Below are 23,475 nucleotides of genomic sequence, written 5' to 3'. Positions count from 1 at the left end.
TTTTCACTATTCGGGCATTCTAAGGGAACATAACCCCTTGGTATTGAGGTGTTTAAGGTGGTAGATGGCGCTGCTGTAGGTATGGCAAAGTATAGCCTTCGTATATGCAGTCTCTTGATTACAGCTCACTCGTTTTCACTGTTCGGTCATTTGAAGGCAAGATATCGGTGGTGGTTGCGATGTTTGGTGCTGCTGTATCAATGACTCACTTTAGTAACCTGAAGGAAGGAGGCAGTGGATGTTACAGAGATAAGATTAGGTTGGTAGTGTGACTGATGACTGTGATGGTGTTTTGGAGAACTATAGTGATCCCTGGAAGTTGGTGAAGTATAGATAGGCGAGTGAAGGACAGATAGACATGAGTGAAACATGGCCCATTCATGCACCCAACTCCTCACACACACGCACATCCCCCCAGCAGCTGTTTATCTCCCCATCTTTAGCGTGGGAAAAGAATAATATGGTGGTGGTGGTGGCTTACGTCGTGTACAAGTCAGCCAGTCAGTCATTCAGTTAGCCTTGTATCTTTCGGGATTAATTTACATCAACATATTAAAAAAGATTAGGAAGGGAAGAATATCGGTGCTGTCAGTCCGTACGTCCGTCCTTCCACCCGCCAGTCAGTCAGTCAGTCAGTCGTGTGTCTTTCGGGATTAATTTACATCAACAAATTCAAAAGGGTTAAGGACGAAAGAATAGTGCCATTAAGAGACGATGTGCATTGTGGCAAACCCGTATTTTCATGGGTAAAGATAATGGTACGTCAGGTTTATCTTATCGTGGTAGTACCGCAGTGATTTCCTCGTTTTGTGGCTACTCGTGGTGTGGCGAAGACAAAGGAGTTATGGGATTTATGGACTCCCTTCCAAGTGTCAGCAGCGAAAACGTTTGATGACCTACAGTAGCATAATCCAATGCTCTTCAGGATTTCTTGAAAAAAACAACAACAACAACTAGGGCCTTTATTCTTAGACGCTTTCGGCTCTCACAACAATAATTTTCTTTATCTTTTATTTATTTATTTAATCTTTATGTTATCGCCTATGGCGCCAGTAGACTTTTTTGGTGTGGTCTGATGGTCGGCCCCAGCCCGTTATGGCACAGGCAAGTGCTTAAAGTGGCGTCATCTTGCTTGGCGCATACTGCCCCCTAGAGCTCATCTTTGAGCCTCTCTTTAGCGAGAGAATCTAGAGTCCGGGTTTTTAGGAGGTCTTCAGGAAAGAATGTGGGAAGTTTTAGGACACTCGGCGGTGACTGAAAAATCCCAGCTGTGGCAGCGGACAGGTCTCAAAACCCCCGTCCTCCTGGACGCAGCGTCGGCACACTAACCACTCAGCCACTGCCTCCCCAATATTTCCAAAGGCCTCAAAGGAGATTAATCGTGCTCCAAAGCTCTTTCAGATTTCTTTTGCCAAGGATGATACTCTCAGACGCATTCGGCTCACACAACAAATATTTCAAAAGTCCAAAGAGGACATTAGTCAGGTTCTCACGAGTGTTTTCCAAATTCATGGTGCAGAAGCCTTGGCAAACTATCACTAGGCTCATAAAACTGCCCAAGGGAATACTCACAACTTCTATGAAAGCTTTATCCAATGTGGGTGTGCAATCCCACAAATGTTTAAGGATATGGGCAAGTTTTATAACAATATCTGAAGTTTTTATCGTACTGTAGCCTAATAGTAAGTCAACGTGTACGTGTATAACTGCATCATCACACGCTAATCCCTTATAGATGACAGAAAAGTGATCTAATCCAAAGTTTCCAAGCCTACTGCTATTTACACTCCCTTGCACCTTACAGCCTCGTACAGATACATCATCTTCTCTCTCTCGGCATTAATCTTCTGACGATACCTTCTTATCACGCAGAGAGAGAGAGAGAGAGAGAGAGAGAGAGAGAGAGAGAGAGAGAGAGAGAGAGAGAGAGAGAGAGAGAGAGAGAGAGAGAGAGAGAGAGAGAGAGAGAGAGAGAGAGAGAGAGAGAGAGAGAGAGAGAGAGAGAGAGAGAGAGAGAGAGAGAGAGAGAGAGAGAGAGAGAGAGAGAGAGAGAGAGAGAGAGAGAGAGAGAGAGAGAGAGAGAGAGAGAGAGAGAGAGAGAGAGAGAGAGAGAGAGAGAGCAAGTTTCTCCTGCACCCAGGCTTTTATCAGGTAAAGGTTGGCTTCACGCGGTGACTTATCTTCTTATCTTGCCAGGCGTACACCTTGTAATATTAAATGTGCTGCACTGGATCACTGCACTGCCACTATGACACTACACATCGTACATTACACTCTCAGGTCACTATACAGTCCGTCACGTCACGGTGGAGGGGAGCAGCTATGAGGGGGTCAGGGAGGCCGGACTCGTCACAATGATGAGAGAGAGAGAGAGAGAGAGAGAGAGAGAGAGAGAGAGAGAGAGAGAGAGAGAGAGAGAGAGAGAGAGAGAGAGAGAGAGAGAGAGAGAGAGAGAGAGAGAGAGAGAGAGAGAGAGAGAGAGAGAGAGAGAGAGAGAGAGAGAGAGAGAGAGAGAGAGAGAGAGAGAGAGAGAGAGAGAAAATCAGAATCAGAATCATTTTATTCCATAAAAATGGCTTTTCTATACATTACAAGCATTACTGGTTAACATACAATTTAAAGTAAGACTTAAGCTAAAAGTTTTCTAAGCTATATAAATCAATATCAGAATAGTGTGAGCGTGGTCTCGATAGAATTCTAGTTGACATTTATATCATTATCAAGCAAGTAGTGTTTTAGTCTTTTTCTGAACACTTGTATGGTAGTTGATAGTGTTACATGGTGTGGGAGAGCGTTCCATAGCCTGGGGCCTTGTACAAGGAGCGAACGTGTCACGCATGGTGTGTGGGTGTGGGGGACATGTAGGTTGTCCCGCTGTCTTGTTGTGTACCTGCTCCGTGTCACCTCAGTTGTGGTAGGCAGCTGCAGGAACCACTCTGGATACAGTTTACATTTTATCTTATATACAGTAACAGCAACATCAAAAATTATCTTCTTGTTCATTTTAAGCCAGTGCAATTGTGTTATGAAGGGGGTGGCGTGGTCCCGCCTCCTCGCTCCCCCAATACATATCTTTGCTGCAAAGTTCTGTAGTTTTTGTACTCGCTTAATTAGTGTGCTATTTGTAGTGCCGTAAACTGGTAGGCAATAATTAATGATACTTAGAGCAAGTGATTCAATAGCTATTTTACGTGTTACATTGTCAAATTTATCTTTAATTCTGTTTATGAACATTAGAGTACCAATGACTTTCTTGTGGGTTTCGTTAATATGTATGTTAAACGTCAAGTGGGAGTCCATGTAAACGCCAAGGTTTTTGATGTGTTTGCTGGGAGTGATGGGAGTGTTGTCAAAAAGGAGAGTGGAGTTTTGGGGAATTTGTTTGATAACTGACCTGGTCCCAATAAAGATACACTGGGTTTTGTTAGTGTTCAGTAACAGGCCGTTTTTGTTAAAGTATTCCCTGGCCAGTGAGAAGGTCGTTTGTGCCGCCGTGATGAGGTCAGGCAGTGCATCAATAGTACCAGTGTTCACGAGCTGCGTGTCGTCTGCGTACTGGACTATCTCGCATCCATGTATTGCTTCAGCAAGGTCGTTGACAAAAATGATGAAGAGAATTGGTCCTAATATTGAGCCTTGAGGAACTCCGTATTTTATCGGTGCAGTCGCAGACGTGGTGTTATTCACTTTAACTTTTTGACTTCTGTCATTTAAATAGTCATGGAACCAAAAAGAGTCTATGTTAACCTTGAGTAGTTTATTTATGAGGATTTCGTGTTTTACGCTATCGAAGGCTTTTGATAGGTCGCACCATGTTATAAGGGATAATTTCTTCTCATCCATATTTCTGTATAGTTTATTTGTAACTGTAGTTAGGGCGGTCTCAGTTGAAAGTTTAGGTCTAAAGCCGTGTTGATTGTTAGAGAGAAGTTTCTTGGACTCTAGGAAGGTAGTCATCTGTTGGGCTACAATTTTCTCTAATATTTTTGAGAGAATAGGTAACAGTGATATTGGGCGATAATTGTTTACGTCGTCCCTGTCTCCGTTTTTATAGATAGGTATGACGGTCGCGTGTTTCCACATGGTAGGGAATTTTCCTGTAACAATCGACGTGTTGATGATAGTAGTGATGGATGTGATCGTAACTGGTAGTGAATCTTTGATGTACTGAAGTGCAATCCCATCTGGACCGGCGGAGTTAGTGTTCTTTAGGTGTTTAATAGTTAATATGACTGTGTTCATATCTACGGGGCTGGGCCTGAAAAGATGACGGTGATTTATATCTTGTTGGGGGATAATACAGTTTTGATTTGTGATGCTGAGATTGTTTTGCGTTTTTAGGAAGGTGCGTTCCCCCACGTTAACAAACAGGTCATTGAATTTATTCGCCACTTCATTTTCATTACTGAAGTTGTTGCTATTAGTTTCTTTATTGTTGGGTGTGAGGTCTTTTATTATTCTCCAGGTGGCCGCTGAATTGCCTCGACAGTCGTAGATTTTTTGTCGGTAGTAGGATTGTTCAGCATTTCGCAGCAGTGACTTTACTCTATTACGATGGTGTTTATATTGTTCTAGTAATTCAGCATCATTTCGATTTTGCTTTAGGCGCGCTTGGAGGGTGTTGCGTGTTGACATTGCTGAGCGAATTTCGTCGTTAATCCAGGGGACAAAAGGCTTGTTGATTTCTTTTGTGACAAAAGGAGCGCATTGTTCCAAGCAATTTGATAGTACAGACGTGAGGGTGTTTACCTGTATGTCTACGTTGTCCGTGGAGGGAATTTCATTTAGGGTGGGAGCAGCGCCTAGTAAGGCATCACAGAGCAGGTCTTTACTGTAAGCCCCAAGATGACGAAACGTTCTCATTTCTGGCTTGCGCTTAGGTTTGATGATGTTAAACGTTGCCGTTATAAGGTCATGGTCGGCTATTGTGTTAGGTATTACGTCTTTGTGTATAATTGTGTCCTGTTTGTTAGTAATAATGACGTCTAGAAGTGTGGCTGACTGAGGGGTGACACGGGTAGGTCTGTCAATAATCTGGTGTAATCTATTTATGCTTATTATGGTACTTAATTTATTTCCGTAGGATAGCAAATCATCATTTAGATCACCGAGCATATAAAAACATTTGTTTTTCAGGCACATGTTTCTCAGGGTCTCGTGTATATAGTCAAAGGTTTCCTGAGGAGCTTTGGGGTGTCGGTAGACGCAACCAATTATTACTGAGGGTAGTTTTCTGCACTGTACACTGATCCAGAGGTCCTCAATACCATTAGGCCTAGCAAGGTCACACGTTATCACTTTGCTGGTGAGATTGTCTCGAACATATACACCAGCTCCTCCCCCGTGGCCCTTGTCACAACGGAACATATGATATCCAGAGATATGGACGTGGCTGTCAGGGGTGTGCGGGAGAAGCCACGTTTCACTGACACAAAGAATATCAACGCTTCTTTCTCTGACTAATAGTTTCACCTCATCTATGTTAGCTAGTAGTGAGCGGGCATTTATGTGAACCATTGTTAAGCAGTCCTTAATTAGTAGTGACTCGGCGGCCGTTTCTTCCTCGCCATGTTCCTATGCACTGTAGACATTACACAGTCTGTTCTTATGGCCGTATCTGTGGCAGGAAGTACATCGGATTTTGTGGTCGTATCTGCAAATGGATTGTCTGTGATTTAACTCACCACAATTGTAGCAGCCTTTACGCATGTAAGCACTATCACTGTCCGTTGATTGGTATGATCCTCGAAGGGGGCGGCCATCATCGTAGTAGGGGGGACGGGGGCGTTCTCTGCTTCCTGCATTCATGTCATGCTGGGTCCCGGGGTGTGAGGTGGGGTGGTCAGCCTGCCCCTCCCATTGGTTCCTTATGGGGACAGAGTAATGGGTGTGGTGAGTGGGATAGGACCTTAGGGGCTGTCCGTGTCCCCGAGGGTTCCTTCTGGCCCCAGGGTGGTCAGGTGCCGGGCTGCGACCTGATCTGCGGCGTTTCCTAGCCACCACTTGCCACCCGTCGCTGTCCTGGTTGTGATGGGGGGGGTGAGGATGGCGGGAGGCTGGTGCTGAGCTTCGTCGCTCGCTTGTGTTAAAAGCGATTTGATTCTTTTTCAAGTTTTCCCAGTCTATGCACGTTCTGAGAGAAGCATTATGCTTTCCAATAGCGGTGAGCAGCCTGGTGGCCCCAAGCCTGTTAATCAGTGTGCCCTGGTACTCGCCTGGTAAATCATAGCATGCCTCGTCTACTTCACCTGTCCCTAATCTGAGCGCAGGTTCAGGGTTGATTATAGAGATGCTATTTATTTCACTCCATTTACTGATTTGTGCATTTAAATCACTAATTTTCTCTTGCATTGATTCACTGTACACACTGGGCACGAGCTGGCACACGTAGATAGCCATGTTTTCATTTTTGTTTTTCAACTCACATATTAGTGCACTGAGATTGTTGATTATGGTTTCTGTGTCCGCCGTGTCGTCCAGCAGGTCGAAGAGGCCGCCATAAATGACACAAGATGCAGGAACCCAAGCAAGTTTCTCCTGCACCCGGGCTTTTATCAGGTCAAGGTTGGCTTCATGCAGAGTTCTTATCTTCTTATCTTGCCAGGCGTACACCTTGTAATATTAAATGTGCTGCACTGGATCACTGCACTGCCACTATGACACTACACATCGTACATTACACTCTCAGGTCACTATACAGTCCGTCACGTCACGATGGAGGGGAGCAGCTATGAGGGGGTCAGGGAGGCCGGACTCGTCACAATGATGAGAGAGAGAGAGAGAGAGAGAGAGAGAGAGAGAGAGAGAGAGAGAGAGAGAGAGAGAGAGAGAGAGAGAGAGAGAGAGAGAGAGAGAGAGAGAGAGAGAGAGAGAGAGAGAGAGAGAGAGAGAGAGAGAGAGAGAGAGAGAGAGAGAGAGAGAGAGAGAGAGAGAGAGAGAGAGAGAGAGAGAGAGAGAGAGAGAGAGAGAGAGAGAGAGAGAGAGAGAGAGAGAGAGAGAGAGAGAGAGAGAGAGAGAGAGAGAGAGAGAGAGAGAGAGAGAGAGAGAGAGAGAGAGAGAGAGAGAGTGTGTCGGGTGCAGCGACTGTTACAGGAGAACAACCCCCAGCCGCCCCCTCAGGATATTATACATCTAGACACTCTGGAGCACCGCCGGGACGTCGATGCGCTGGTGGTGTTCCACAAGGCCCAGGTACAAGGAGTACCACACCTGGCGAGACTGAGGCTCCCCCCGCGAGAGGCTGTGAGAGATACGAGAACGGTACTCTCCAGCCACGAGCAGATCGGGGTGCCGAGGTCACGCGCCAGCCAGCACCAACGGACCTTCACCTCCAGGGTGTCCCACCTGTGGAACACATTCACTGCAGCAGGGCCAACAGTGAGGGATATTTCCACCCAGGAGGTAAAAGTGGCTGCTCACAGGTGGCGAAGAACATGCCCCACACCACTAGTGATGCTAAATACACAGTGAACAAGTGTAAAGGGCTTTTGAAATAATGCACAAGAAAAAAGTGATATTTTAAGCCCTGAAAAGTGCACAGTGAAACATATGCCACTCGAACGATCGCATGAAGTGTCGTCGGCAAAATACAAATATGTTGTGTACTTTAGACTCGTCAGTTTATAAAGAGAGAGAGAGAGAGAGAGAGAGAGAGAGAGAGAGAGAGAGAGAGAGAGAGAGAGAGAGAGAGAGAGAGAGAGAGAGAGAGAGAGAGAGAGAGAGAGAGAGAGAGAGAGAGAGAGAGAGAGAGAGAGAGAGAGAGAGAGAGAGAGGAGAGAGAGAAGAGAGAGAAGAGAGAGAGAGAGAGAGAGAGAGAGAGAGAGAGAGAGAGAGAGAGAGAGAGAGAGAGAGAGAGAGAGAGAGAGAGAGAGAGAGAGAGAGAGAGAGAGAAGGGGGGGAGGGGGTATCTGCAGAGGGAGTCAGCAGTATTCGAGGTTAGCCAGCAGTTAGCAGCAGCAGGCGGTGGTTAGGATTAGGTGTGTTCTCTTACAGCCTCCCTTAGTTCGCCTACCCTGCCCTCCTTCCTCTTGCTCCTTCCTCCCTTTCCTTCCCTTACCTCAATACACAAAAGAATGGAAGGGAAGGGAAGGGGCGAGGCGTTATTGGAAAAGGCTTGCGCGAGTATCGAAATGACCTTGTAGAATAAATATGTAAAGGTCGGAGCGGATGGGAAAAATATAAAACATCAGCTTCTTCCTCCTCTTTCCAAGTATACGCGTTTCATTTAGGGGTGTTGGAGCGTATTTCTGTCTGTCTGTCTGTCTGTGTGTTTCTCTCTCACATGTTCTTTTTCGTTTGTTTTTGTTATTTTTGTTCTGTTGTTGTTGTTGAGGCCTTTATTACACATGCATTGATTTCGTTTTTGTTTTATTTTCGTTTTCTCTTTTGTATGGAATCGAGGTGGCTGGTATTGCCGCTGTGTTTCTGTTTTCTGTATTTTTGTGTTTGCTTGTTTCCTGCCCCCATACGATTTAGTGCAGCGCGCCGCGGGGTTCATACAGGTGCGTTAATAAAGATCGAGGCCAGGCGATGCAGAACACGGCAATTATAACGGCAATGGACGAGTCTCTTTTCGGCTGCCCCGCCAAATATCAGATGGGAAATTCTTACAATCGTACGACTAGGCTGCGACCACCACCACCACTACTACAGTTGTTTTTAACACTACCAATACTAGTGCTTGTACTGGTACTCCTTCTTCTCCTCCTCCTCCTCCTACTACTACTACTACTACTATGTACTATTACTACTACTGCTGCTACTACTACTGTTACCACTACTACTACTGTTACTACTACTACTACTACTACTACTATTACTACTACAACTACAAAAACAACTATTAACATTTTTACTACTACTACTACTACTACTACTACTACTACTACTACTACTACTACTACTACATTTTTTTTTACAGAAAGGGAAGTAGCTTAGGGGTAAAAACAAATGAAAACAGAAAAGCCCGCTAAGCACTGCTCCTGCAAAGAAGTAGAGAAAAGTGGGCAAAAAGAGGGTCAATTTCGGGAGGAGAGGTGTCTTGATACTCCTCTCCTGAAAGACGTCATCATATAGACTGAGGATGGCTGTTCCAAAGCTTATCAGTGAAAGGGATGAAAGAATGAAGATGCTTGTTAACTCTTGCATAAGGGATTTGGACAGTATAGAGAAGAGCTAGAGTAGAAAGACGTGTGCAGCAGGACTACTTCTACTACTACCACTACTACTACTACTACTACCACTGGCACTATAAATACCAACACCATCCACACCACAACAGAGAAAATCAGTGTTCATCAGTATGGCATTACAGCCACACTGAAAACAAACAATATAAACAAAAAAATAATGAACACAACATCGCTCCTCCTCATCCTGCGAGTATTGAGCAAATTACGACTCGTGTTTCTGAATATATATACAAAAAAAAAAAGAGAACACAGTGAAATTAACTCATCAGGTCGTTAATTAAATAAACGAGTTGAATCACAAGGGAAAAACGAAGGTAAATGGACCGAGAGAGAGAGAGAGAGAGAGAGAGAGAGAGAGAGAGAGAGAGAGAGAGAGAGAGAGAGAGAGAGAGAGAGAGAGAGAGAGAGAGAGAGAGAGAGAGAGAGAGAGAGAGAGAGAGAGAGAGAGAGAGAGAGAGAGAGAGAGAGAGAGAGAGAGAGAGAGAGAGAGAGAGAGAGAGAGAGAGAGAGAGAGAGAGAGAGAGAGAGAGAGAGAGAGAGAGAGAGAGAGAGAGAGAGAGAGAGAGAGAGAGAGAGAGAGAGAGAGAGAGAGAGAGAGAGAGAGAGAGAGAGAGAGAGAGAGAGAGAGAGAGAGAGAGAGAGAGCACCAGAAAGCTGTTAGTAGGGCGTGGACTGGCGTGGAGTGTGGGTGCGCATCTTCTTGCTCCGTACGTCCTCACACGCGAACTCTCTCCCTCTCCCTCTCCCTCTCTCTCTCTCTCTCTCTCTCTCTCGGTCGCTAGCTCTCTCTCTTCTCACCAACACACCCAACAATACCTGCCATCGTAAATAGACCAAACGGGGACAAATTCGGTGTTTTATTTCGCAAACGGATCGTAGTTGTTGGTGTTGTTGGTAGCGGTGTTGGTGGTGTTGGTGGTAGTGGTAGTGGTGGTAGCCGTGGTGGTGATGGTGGTACTTTTATTTTATTCTTTCTCCTCTCTTTCATGTATTTTATTTTCCTTTTCAGTTAGTTGAGAAAAAGTTTGAGAAAGACTAGAAAAATGGGTTAAAAGTCGTAGAGGTAATAGTGATAGTAGTAGTAGCAGTAGTAGTAGTAGTAGTAGTAGTAGTGATAGCAGCAGTAGTAGTAGTAGTAGTAGTAGTAGTAGTAGTAGCAGCAGCAGCAGTAGTAACATAGATAATATTAGAAAACACACAGACAAACTCCATGACCTAATTCTTCAAGTGACAATGAACTCCGAGCTGTGATTCTTTTGTTTGTTTTAACTTACTTACTCTTCCTGTTTATTTCTATTCTGCACTTATTTTATCACCCTCTCTCTCTCTCTCTCTCTTCCTGTGCCGTATGTTCAGGGAGGGATGACAGCGCTCAGGGGGGACTTATGTAACACGCTGAGTCGTCGCCAGTCTCACAAAATATCCCGCGCGCAAAATATCTCGCATTCCGCCGACAAAATATCAACACCTTCCGAAACGCGAGCCGGAGAAACATTTATTTTGCTCGCGCGAAGAGAGAAAAAGAAGCGTGAGAGGGAGGCAGAAAAAGGAGAGGAGAAAAAGTAGTTGTTTGAGGGGAAAGAAAGAAAATAACGCGAAAAGGAAACGGAGAAGGAAAAAAATATGGAAGTAGTTGTTTTGAGGCGGAAAGAAAGAAGACGCGTGAAGGAAATAAAGAAAGGATAAATGAAAAAGCAGTTATTTAAGAGGAGAGGAAAACACCGCGAGAGGAGGACAGAAAAGAGGGAAAAAATAGTAGCAACATTTATTTTCCTCGCGCGACGGACAATAAAGAGGAAAGAAAAGCGGGAAGGACAAAAACAGGAAAAACTAGAAGACTACTTGCTTGAGAGAGGGAAGAGAGGAAAAGAAACGCGAAAGGGACAGAAAGAAGGAAAAATAAAGTAGTAGAAACGTTTATTTTACTCGCGGGAAACACGATAAAAAGAAAAGTAAACGGTGGAAGGACAGAAAAAGGAGACATAGCACTTTGTTGGTTGAAAGAGGAAGAGAAAAAAACGCGAGCATAAGACAGAAAAAAGGAAAAATAAAAAATAGTAGAAACAATTATTTTACTCGCGGGAAAGACGATAAAAAGAAAACTAAACGGTGGGAGGACAGAAAAAGGAGACATAGCACTTTGTTGATTGAAAGAGAAAGAGAAAAAAAAAAAAAACGTGAGAATAAGACAGAAAACAAGGAAATATACAAGTAGTAGAAACATTTAATTTACTCGCGCGATGGACGATAAAAAGAAAACTGAACGGTGGGAGGACAGAAAAAGGATACATAGCTCTTAGTTGATTGAAAGAGAAAGAGAAAAGAAAGGCGATAATAAGACAGAAAAAAGGAAAAAAAAATAGTAGAAACAATTAATTTACTCGCGCGAAAGACAACAATAAAAAAAACGTGAAGGACAGAAAAAAGATATAAATAAAATAGTCGTTGCTTGAGGGGAGAGAAGAGAGGAAAAGAAACGCGAGGAGGGAGACAGGAAAAAAGAATATATATATATATATATATATATATATATATATATATATATATATATATATATATATATATATATATATATATATATATATATATATATATATATATATATATATATATATATATAATTAGTTTTTTGAGAGCGGGAGAAAGAGAAGGAAATGGAAGAGGTAGACATAAAAGGGAAAAGGGGAAAATAGTTGCTTGAAAAGGGAAGAAAGAGAGAGAAACACGAAAGGGAAATAGGAAAGGGAAAATATAAAAGTAATTGCTGGAAAGGGAAAGAAAGAAAACGGAGAGGGATACAAAAATAGAAATAAAAAAGCCTTCACATTAAGCAAAAATGAAAAACAGCACAAGTCTGGATGCGTAAAAATGAGTCGAGTATAAAGTTCGGTAAAAAAAAAAAATAATAATAATTGAGTGACTGAAGAAAAAATCATGCAACAGGAATACTAATAATAACATCTGTGAGAGGAAAATGAAAAAGGTCGAAGAAAAAAAAAAACGCTGTGGCTTGACCTAAAAGTAATGGTTGAAAGGGAGAAAAATACCAAATTAAATCACCTAAACGTTTGATGAATAAGAAATAATAATAACTTGAGGGCAAGAGTGTGGAAGAAACGCTAAAAAGGCTCTTGAAAAACGGTTAGATTATATTATTAAGTTAGACGGCGAGAAAACGAAGGAAGGACAGGGAGAGGGAGAGAAAGGGACGACAAAGATGGAAATAGGGAGAAATGGGAAGAGGTGAAGGAGGAGGAGGAGGAGGAGAAGGAGGAGAGGGATTAGGAGGGTGAAAAAGAGAATGAAGAGGAACAATTGAAGGAAAAGGAGGAGGAAGATATATATGAAGAGAGAAAGAGCAAAGGAAAAGGAAAAAACAGATAGGAAGGAGGAGGAAATTAAAGGAAAAGGAGAAGCTTGAAGGAAAGGAAAGTAAATTGGCAATGTAAAAGGAGATGAAAAAAGGAAGAATTAAAAGGAGATGGGGAGAAAGAGAAGCAAGAAGTAGGTGATGCAGGAGAGAAAATTAGTCATGCAAAGAGGAGAAGGAATAAAATAAGTAGGAGGAGGAAAGGGATGAAAAGGACTATAGGGAAAGAGAAGGATACACTAAAAAAAAAATATCCGTCGAAAAAATAATGGAACGAAAGTGAAAAGTATTTAAAACTAAAGGAAGAAAACGGAGAAGAGCTCTTGATGGAGGAAATGAGGAGGACAAGGAGGAGAAAGAGAAGAAGGAGGAGGAGGAGAAGGAGGGAGGAGGGAGAGGAGGCGAAGGAGGCGGAGGAGGAGGAGGCGAATGAGGAGGAGGAGGAGGAGGAAGAGGAAGGAAAATACGAAAAGGGGATAGAAGTGCGAAGAGGAAAATACCAGAATAGAATATCAGAATAGTGAAAGAAATAAAAATACGAAAAATAAAGAAAACAACAAATAATCAGGAAAAGAGAAGGAAGATCAGAGTAGCAAACAAGGAATTTACAGGAAAACAGTCAAACGGTGAGCTAAGTGAAACAAAGAAAATAAAAAAAGAACAGTAAACGAAAGAAAGAAAACGTAGAAAAAAGAAAAAAGGGGGACTCGAAAAAATACAATAAAACGAACACTGAACTATATAAAAAAAAACAATCCCATAAACACAAACCACAAAAACAAACCCACAAAAGAAAGAAAAAGAAAGAAAGGAAGAAGGAAGGCGGCAAAGAAACAACCGTACACATGTTATGATTTCAGAGTGACCACAGCAAACACTAGTGAGGGGGGTAATGAAACCTGGAGTGACGAGACCCAGGACTTTCACCACCGCCACCACCATCACGACCCTCTGAGTGGCCGCCGATCCTCCTGCGTCACTCCTCAGCTGATTCCGTGACTGAGCAGGTGAGCGAGGGAGGGAGGGAGCGAGAGATACATAGTTAGACTGAGAGGAGGTACATAGAGATATATAGGGAGACAGATGGATAGAGAAATAAGACAGAGATATATAAGTAAATCAATGGAGAGAGGAATTCAAAGATACGTAGATGGAAAGAGAGATAGCACTATAAAAAGATGGAGAGATGCATGGATAAGTAGATAGACAGAAAAAGGAAAACATGATAGAAAGATAGATAAACAGATGGACAGAGATGCATAGATAGGTAGGTAGAAAGAGGAGATGGAAGTAAAGATAGACAGTGATTAATAAAGAGATTGAGATTGAAAAATAGATGCAGATAGATTGATATATAATCAGACAGATATATATATATATATATATATATATATATATATATAGAGAGAGAGAGAGAGAGAGAGAGAGAGAGAGAGAGAGAGAGAGAGAGAGAGAGAGAGAGAGAGAGAGAGAGAGAGAGAGAGAGAGAGAGAGAGAGAGAGAGAGAGAGAGAGAGAGAGAGAGAGAGAGAGAGAGAGAGAGAGAGAGAGAGAGAGAGAGAGAGAGAGAGAGAGAGAGAGAGAGAGATTTAGATAGCAACCCGTTTTGTCATTTTGTCTTCATTTTTTTTCTCTCTCTCTCACCCTGACTTTGCTATCCTCTTTCACTTTCCATTTTTTTCGAGGCCGAGGCAGAGGAAGATTTTTTTTTGTTTTTTTTTTGTTATTATTTCTGCCCTTCCACGTGTATGACAACTTCAATCTCACTCTTCTCTCTCTCTCTCTCTCTCTCGACGGTTTCCTCCAGCAAGCGTTTTCCATTTGTTTTCTTCCTGACAATTGCTGAATGAGAAACGGAGAGTTGGATTCAAAAAAAGAGAATAAGATATATACAGAGAGAGAGAGAGAGAGAGAGAGAGAGAGAGAGAGAGAGAGAGAGAGAGAGAGAGAGAGAGAGAGAGAGAGAGAGAGAGAGAGAGAGAGAGAGAGAGAGAGAGAGAGAGAGAAGGAAAAATATATATTCCCGATAAATAAAGTCTGGATGTCTTAGATTGAAGCAAAATTTGGACGACATGGAGGAAAGGAAGAGAGAGAAGGAGGGAGGGAGGGAGGGAAGGGAAGGGAAGGGAGAGCAGGAGGGAGAGGGAGGAAGGAAGGAAGGTAAGAACGGAGGAGAGGGAGGGAGAGTGAGGAAGAGAGGTGGAAGTCAGATATTTAGTATAAAAAATGGTAAAAAGATGTATGAAATCGAAAAAAATGGTGATGGTTCTTCGACTTTCTCTGCGTTTTAAGCCGACATATATATAAAAAAATTCTCGAGTCGTTAGGAAAAGCAGTAGTAGAAGTGGTATTATTACATACATATTAGTAGTAGTAGTAGTAGTAGTAGAAATAATATGGGTTCTAAGAGCAACAACAAACTCAGCAACAACACCAAATATAATAGTAATGATAGTGATGATGATGATGATGATAATAATAATAATAATAATAATAATAATAATAATAATAATAATAATAATAATAATAATAATAATAATAATAATAATAATAATAATAATAATAATAATAATAATAATAATAATAATAATAATAATAATAACATCAATAAACCGTAACAGCCTCCAGTAAATCCAATCTCCACTCATTTCTTCCTTTTTTTTACTTCCCTTGCATCATTTTTTCCAGGTTGTTACGGCGGCAGAAAGACTGAAAAAAAAAAGACAGAGAAAAGGAGAGGAGAAAAAGAAGAAATAGATAGAAGAAGGAGAAGGAGGAAGAGCAGAAACAGAGTAAAGAGGAAGAGGAGGAAAAGCAGAAACAGAGGAAAGAGGAAGAGGAGGAAAAGCAAAAACAGAGGAAAGAGATAAGAAGAGGAAAAGCAGATAGAGAAAAGAGAGAAGAGGAGGAAAATGGGAAACTGACAAAAGAGGAAGAAGAGGAAAAACAGTAATAGAGAAAGGAGGGAGAGGAGGAAAAGAAGAAATAGATAAAAGAGGGAGAGAAGGAGGAAAAGCAGAAACAGAAATGAGGGAGAAGGAAAAGGAGAAAGAGCGAAGACAGAGAGAGAGGCGAAGAACAGTAGAAACAGAGAGAGAGAGAGAGAGAGAGAGAGAGAGAGAGAGAGAGAGAGAGAGAGAGAGAGAGAGAGAGAGAGAGAGAGAGAGAGAGAGAGAGAGAGAGAGAGAGAGAGAGAGAGAGAGAGAGAGAGAGAGAGAGAGAGAGAGAGAGAGAGAGAGAGAGAGAGAGAGAGAGAGAAAACGAAAAGCAAAGGATGAATTGTGAGAGCCTGAAATAATTGAGTAAGAAAGGGAAAGGGGAGAAGGGACACGAAAATAAATTAAATAAACTTGAAAAAGGAAAATGTATGTTAGCAAAAATGAAGAATAGGTCTGGTAGGTGAAAAATAAGGTGAGCTGGGGGTGTATCGTACTATCAGTTAAAAAAACAATCATTATAAACTTTTCTGTCTATATTAGGGAAGGTTTTATAATCACCCTACGGACACTGTATAACCTAAAATCACCCTACGTACATACATGATAGTTAAATAAAAGTGGATACAACAGAAAAGAAGATATTAGGTAAGAAAAAAAACAAGATAATAGACGATATGGGAGGAAAGCCTTAACCCATCAGCTTCTCATTTTCATTTTTTTCTTGTTTTAGGATTTTCACTTTCACGAAAAAAAGAAAAGAAAGAAAAAAGAAAACAAAAGAAAGGAAAAACTGAGTAAGGTGAAAAAAGGCAAACGATAAACAAAAAACAAACAAAAAAAAACAGGCACATGGAGCAAAAATAAGGTAGAAGACAATAGAAAAGAACAACAGTGTGAATAAAACAAAAAATACAAGAATGGAAATAAATGACAACGGAAAAAAATAACGTAAGAGAAAAAAATGACACGAGGGACGGAAAAGAATGAAGAAAAACTGGCAAGAAATACGATATGAATGAAATAATACGTCGAAAAAGGAAAATAAAGAGGAAAAATAAAAAGCACAGATAAAATACAAGGAATGAAAAGAAGTAAGTAAGACAAGAAGTAAGTGTCATCAATAAAAAAAATCAAATAAAACTAACCAACAAAAAATAACAAATAAAAAGAACCAAAAAATAATAAGGATAAGAAGAAAAAAAATAAGGAGAAAATATGGATAAGAAAAATATGAAAAAAAAGAAAAGAAGGAATAAGAAAGTCTTGAAAAAAACAAGCAAAAAAACAAGAAACTGAGAATCAAAACAAAACAAAAAAAAAACTCCCCAAAAATAAAGAAGATAAATTGTGCGCATACTGAAAAGTAAAACAGAAAAAAAAGAAAAAAAAATAAGAAAGTATCATGAAGAAAAAAACAAAAAAGAAAAGAAAAGAAACCGAAAAGCAATATAAAACAAAAAAGAACCCCCCCCCCAAAAAAAAAAAAATAAAGAAGAAAAATTGTGCGCACAGTAAGAAAACTGCCGTGAAGAAAGATAACACAAATACGATAGAAAATGAGAGCTCAGAGGAAGGAAAAGGAAGGAAAACAAACGAACTGAAGGGAAACAAAAGTAGAGGAAAGAGCGGGAAATAAAGTAACTCATCGCCAGAAATTGTCAGGCGAGCCATTTTTTTTCCGATTTTTTTTTTTTTCGTTCTCTTGTTAAAGGCGGAAGGAAAGATAAAAAATAAGACTACCAAAGCTTCCAAAAGGCTGTTTATCATCATTCGAGAGAGAGAGAGAGAGAGAGAGAGAGAGAGAGAGAGAGAGAGAGAGAGAGAGAGAGAGAGAGAGAGAGAGAGAGAGAGAGAGAGAGAGAGAGAGAGAGAGAGAGAGAGAGAGAGAGAGAGAGAGAGAGAGAGAGAGAGAGAGAGAGAATGTGTGTGTGTGTGTGTGTGTGTGTGTGTGTGTGTGTGTGTGTGTGTGTGTGTGTGCGTGTGTGTGCGTGTGTGTGTGTGTGTGTGTGTGAAAGCCAAACAGCAACTGAAGACAAACAAGACACATTTAAACAACTAGAAACAAAAAAGGACAATTAAGGAAAAAAACACGAGAGAGAGAGAGAGAGAGAGAGAGAGAGAGAGAGAGAGAGAGAGAGAGAGAGAGAGAGAGAGAGAGAGAGAGAGAGAGAGAGAGAGAGAGAGAGAGAGAGAGAGAGAGAGAGAGAGAGAGAGAGAGAGAGAGAGAGAGAGAGAGAGAGATAGAGAGAGATAGAGAGAGATGTACGTGGGAGAGAGAGGTGCAGAATTCAGAGGAAGGAGGGGGCGATAGTGTGGGCGGGCGGGAGGATGAAAGGACGGGCGGGCGGGCTTGGGCGGGTTGGTTGCTGCGTCGGTCTCGTTTTAAATCCACGAAATTACGGTCGGAAAAAAATACACAAAGTCATGGGCGAGAGAATTTTTTGACGGATGATTTTGACAGATCTCTCTCTCTCTCTCTCGTTCTCATTCTTCTTTTCTCTTTTTTTCGTATTCGTCTTTCCTTTTTTGATTGGGTGTTTTTTCAGTTCTCTCTTTTTTCCTTTTCCATTTTTTTTTTTTTTTGGTTTTGAATTCTGGTCTCGTCTTTCGGGGGTCACATTTCCATTTCCTTTTGAGTTACTATCTCTTTCTCTTTCTCTCATTTCCATATTCCGTGTACGGAGTTTCCTCCCTTTTCTCTTCTCTCCTGCCTTCCTCCTCCTCCTCCTCCTTTCTCTCCTCTTCTTCCTTCTACTCGATCTCATATTTCCCTTCCTCAAAAAACTCTTCCTCCGCCCCTCCCTCCTTCCCTCCCTTCCTTCCGCCCTCCTTTATACCTCCAGTCTCTCTCTCTCACACCAATCTCCTTCTCTTCTTCACCTTCCTTCCTTTCTTCTTTCCTCTTTCCTTCGACCACAAGATTCAATATCGGACCCGAATTTTACAGATGGCGATAAGGTAGGTTATAGATGATGATAATGATGGTGGTGATGGTGGTAGTGATGATTGTGATGGTGGTGGTGGTGGTGGTGTAATTAGGATGATGCTGATAAGGTACTGTGGTAGAAATAATGATAGTGTAGTAGTAGTAGTAGTAGTAGTAGTAGTAGTAGTAGTAGCAGTAGTATCAGAATCAGAATCAGAAACTTTATTTCCATTTATACAATGGTTATTCTTTACTGGCTTAAAACTATTGAACACGGTATATGGAGTACGATAAAATTTACAGATAATCCTTAAAATATAACTAGAATATAGTTGCTGCTAAAAATAAAGTGTGGACTAATATCTAGGACATCATGCAGAACATTATATGATGAAATGTAATAAGAGTAATCAGTATGATTAGTTTCCTGTGCTATCTTGCGAGAGGTGTTTCTTCAGATTGACCTTAAAGGTATGCAAACTGTGGCAATTCTTTACTTTTGTGGGGAGGTTATTCCATAGTTTTGGCCCTCTGACTGTGATAGATCGGGACCCAATGTCAGTGTGTGTTTTTGGTACATAGAGGAGATTTTGTTGTCTTGTGTTTGTGTCAACTATTTGTCCTACTTGTGGAAAGGAGAATAGCCATTCAGGAAAATGCTTCTTCAGTGCTTTGAATACTATGATGCACTGTTCAAAAATGCACTTCTGCTTAATATTTGGCCATTGTAGTTCCTTTAAGAGTGGGCTAACATGGTCAAACTTGGCTCCTCCAGTAACCACTTTTGCAGCAAAATTCTGTAGCTTCTGAACCCTATTCAGCTGTGTGATATTTGTGGTGCCCCAAACAGTTATCCCATAGTTAAGGTGACTTAAAGCAAGTGTCTGAACCACTATTAGCCTGGCTTCTCTTCTGAGCAAGTCTTGAAAACGATTGATGTACATAAGCATGCCAGATACTTTTTTACTAATTTCTGTCACGTGCATATCAAACAACATGTTACTGTCGAAATGTAGCCCCAAGTTTTTGACATTTTGGCAAGGTTTAACTAAGGCGCCCCCTACTTTGATTGTGATGTTATCCGGTATTCGTGATAGCATAGCTCTTGTGCCTAGAAATATACATTGAGTCTTTTTGGAGTTCAGTAAGAGACCGTTCCTGTTAAAGTAGTTTTTAATTTTTCCTAACGTCTGTTCTGTACTAAGAATTAATTCAGGTAGATTTTCAGTATTTCCAGTATGAATGAATTGTGTGTCGTCAGCATATTGTATATTAAAAGTCTTTAATTTCTTGTGACAGGTCATTTACGTAAACGTTAAATAGCAAAGGGCCGAGAATAGATCCTTGTGGGACTCCAAAAGGTACTTCTAGTGTAGAGGACAAATTTCCCCCAACTCGCACAGACTGAGTCCTGTTACACAAATAATCTTTAAACCAAAATATATCGATTCCTAATTTGTTACATTTTCTAAGTAGAATGTTATGGCTGACACTGTCGAGAGCTTTAGATAGGTCGCAAAGAGTTAAAAGACATATTCATCTTTTGTCCATGGTGTCATAAATCTTTTTAGAAACTTGTAAGAGTGCCGTCTCAGTAGATAAGTTCGGTCTGAAGCCATGTTGAGTACTGCTAAAGAGGGAATTCTGTTCCATAAATTGGACCAAATGAGTTGCGACTATCTTTTCTAATATTTTCGATACAACTGGGAGCAAGGAAACTGGCCCGTAGTTACCTACTTCTTCTGGATCTCCTTTCTTAAATATTGGTGTGACAATAGCATGTTTTCAGGCATTAGGGAAGATACCTGTTGTTATAGATGTATTTATGATACATGTGATGTATGGTAGAATTGCTGGCAGAGCGTCTTTGATGAATCTCAGGGAAATATTGTCAGATCCATATGAATTGGATTCCTTGAGGGGCTTTATAGTGAGAATGACTGTGTCAGTATCGGTGGGCTGGGGTCGAAAGGTGTTACGACTGTTACTGTTTTCAGGGTGTGAGTTATCGTGATTGTTTATTAGACTGTTTTGAGATTCCTCGAAAGGTTTTTTTCCAACATTAGCAAAGAAATTATTGAAGTCTTCGACGTTGCATTCCTGATATACTTTATTAGCTCGTTTCTTTGTATTAGGAACTATTTCTCTCAAGATTTTCCACACAGCTGTTACCTCTGGACGTGTTAAGTCTATCTTTATAATAGTCCTTCCTGGCAGTACCCATCATAGTTTTGACTTTTTTCTTTAGGACTCTATATTCTTGTTGTAGGCTTATGTTATATCTATCGTGTTTTAGAGCTTTCTGTTTGGTGTTCCTTTCTTTCATGACGTGGTGAATTTCTTCTGTTAACCATGGAACGGGAGGTCTTCTTAACTCTTTGGTTACCATCGGGGCACAAAGGTCAAGACATGAGCAGAAAATGTTAGTAAATAAACTTGTCTGTACGTTAACATCATCAGTATTAAAGATTTGTCTTAAGCTGATCGTCTCTTTGTAAAGTGCATCACAAAATACGGTTGGGGAGTAATTTCCTAGACTTCGTTTTGTTACAACAGTTGGTTGGTAGCACTTAGGCTTACGTACATTTGTAGTGACAGAAATTAGGTCATGGTCTGCAATGGAGCATGGATGGACATCAGAGGTTATAACTGTATCTGGCCTGTTAGTGACAATAACATCAAGGAGCGTTGCAGTGTTAGCCGTAACACACACACACACACACCGTATTAAAGAATAATAAAATGAGATAGTTTCAAGAGACTGAGCTCACAGTGATGGTTGATAAGATTACACACACACACACACACACACACACACACACATAAAGCATTCTCTCTCTCTCAACACTGAAGGCAAATTACTAATCCACAACACACACAAATACATACATACATACATACATAAGCATATTACCAGGGAAGTAACTGAATAAACAATAATGATAAGTAATAGATGAAGGAGAAATGCAACGTACTAGGGAGCAGACTAAATGAATAGACCAATGTATGTACCAGGGAACATACTAAATGAATAGACTAAATGAATGAATAAGGAATAAAGTTAATTCCTAAAGCAAATAGACGGGAACAACCTGAACAGTAAAAGGAACTAACAGAATAAACGAAGAAAGAACACACAGATAAATGGGAGGTGATAAAAGAAGGCAGATGGATAATACCGATAGAGGAGGAGGAGAAAGAGGAGGAAGAGGAAGAAGAAGAAGAGGAAGAGGAGGAGGAAAAGAGGAAGAGGAAGAGGAGGAGGAGAAGGAGGAACAGACTTTAAGTAGCACCCAGTTATAGCGTTTATGGCGTTGATAGTTACGTTCGGCTCTCCGCACACTCATGACACAGAGGATCCAACACTACACAAACAGAAAGAAAGGATTTAAGTTGTTTGATCGTCTTGTTCTTGAGCAAAAAAAACAGGAATTAAAGAGCAAGTGATTGAGATGATTGATATTGCGTTAGTTAAGTAAAGGGATGGCTGGGAGGCGAGGAGGAGGAGTATTGCATTCGTATGGAAGAAATATTACCCGAGAAGGCCGGAGAAGAGGGTGAAGAAAACAGCGCCTGATTTTTCAAACGTCGATGGAGTGGAGGGAAGGAAAATAACATGAAAGGAAGCGAGTCTCGAGAAAGGAAATAAAAGGAAGACTGAGGGAAAACAAAAGGGAGAAGGGGAGGAGGGAGAGGAGGGGTGGCTGATTTGTCTTTTTTGCCTCGTTTTCCAAGGCGTGATTAGTTGATTTTGTAATTCTTTGTATCACATTTTTTACGGGTGAGTTTACAATATGTTGACCTAACTCTGGGGAAATCCAACCCTTCTAACAAAATCCATCCCGAAAATGGAAGTAAAGAGCCAAATGAGCCTGCTGTTTAGGTTCTCTGTCAAATATTACTTACACGTTTAAAGAATCACGTGAGGGGGAAGTGGATCTCCCTTTTTTCCTTCCTCCTCTCCTTCCTTCCTCCTCCTTCCTCCTTCCTCCTCCTTCCTTCCTCCTCCTCCCTCCTCCTCCTTCCTCCTTCCTCTCCTCCTCCTTCCTTCCTCCTTCCTCCCCTCCCTCCTTCCTCCCCTTTCCTGCACGAGCGACCTCAAGAAACTGCACTCGAGGGCATCGGAGCCAATCTGATCGCGTGGATAAGAGATTGGCTCAACGATAGAAAACAACGAGTACTACTCAACGGACAGCCTGATTGGCTACCAGTCACTAGTGGAGTGCCTCAAGGGTCAGTGCTGGGACCCGTCCTCTTAATCATATATATCAATGATACCTAGAATCAGGACTGAAATCCACAATATCGAAATTTGCAGATGACACCAAGGTGGGTGGAGATGCCCTCACAAAGACCGACTGCGAAATCATTCAGAAAGACCTCAATCACAATAACGAATGGTCGGAAAATGGCAAATGTCTTTTAATGTTGACAAATGCAAAGTCATGCACATTGGGTCCCAAAATAGTAACCACATACATCATGAATGGGAGACCTCTGCAAGCGATGCAGGAGGAAAGGATCTTGAGTCACTATCAGCAGTGACCTGAAACACGCGAATCACTGTAAAAAAGCATACAACAAGGCCAACATTATGCTCGGGTTCATAGCGAGGAACTTCGAGTGTAAAACACCAGACGTGATGCTATCCTTGTATAATTCCATGGTAAGACCGCACCTCGAGTATGCAGTGCAGTTCTGGTCTCCCAATTGCAGAAAGGACATTGCTTTACTGGAAAGGATTCAACGACGCGCCACAAAGATGATTCCAACCTTCAGGGCTCAACCGTACGAGGAACGACTCAAGCGACTCAATCTCTTTACATTGGAGAAAAGACGCCTACGAGGGGATATGATTCAAGTCTTCAAGTATCTAAAAAAGTTCAATAACGTCGATTACTCCAAATTCTTTGAACTGCAAACCAACTCAAGAACTAGAAATAACGGTTTACCCATTCAGTCGAGTCGATGTAACACAGACATTGGAAGGAGTTTCTTTTCAAACCGAGTCATCCGCCACTGGAACAATCTTCCCTCAGAAGTAGTAAAT

General features: G+C 41.4%; 1 protein-coding gene across 2 annotated transcripts in view; it reads left to right on the top strand.

Moving 5' to 3' along the window:
* The first annotated feature begins 11,808 nt into the window (after positions 1-11,808).
* The window catches only part of LOC127008116 (ribosome-binding protein 1-like), a 60,304-nt gene continuing 48,637 nt past the window's right edge, over positions 11,809-23,475 (top strand). For both annotated transcript variants that reach the window (XM_050879724.1, XM_050879723.1), the window contains exon 1: positions 11,809-13,568. The gene's annotated coding sequence lies outside the window, so the exon portion shown is untranslated. The remainder of the gene's footprint in view (positions 13,569-23,475) is intronic.

This window comes from Eriocheir sinensis, chromosome 37, assembly GCF_024679095.1.
Source record: "Eriocheir sinensis breed Jianghai 21 chromosome 37, ASM2467909v1, whole genome shotgun sequence".
Classification (NCBI taxonomy): Eukaryota; Metazoa; Arthropoda; class Malacostraca; order Decapoda; family Varunidae; genus Eriocheir; species Eriocheir sinensis.
Note: the sequence above shows the minus strand (reverse complement) of the source record. Positions and strands in the feature narration are given on the sequence as shown.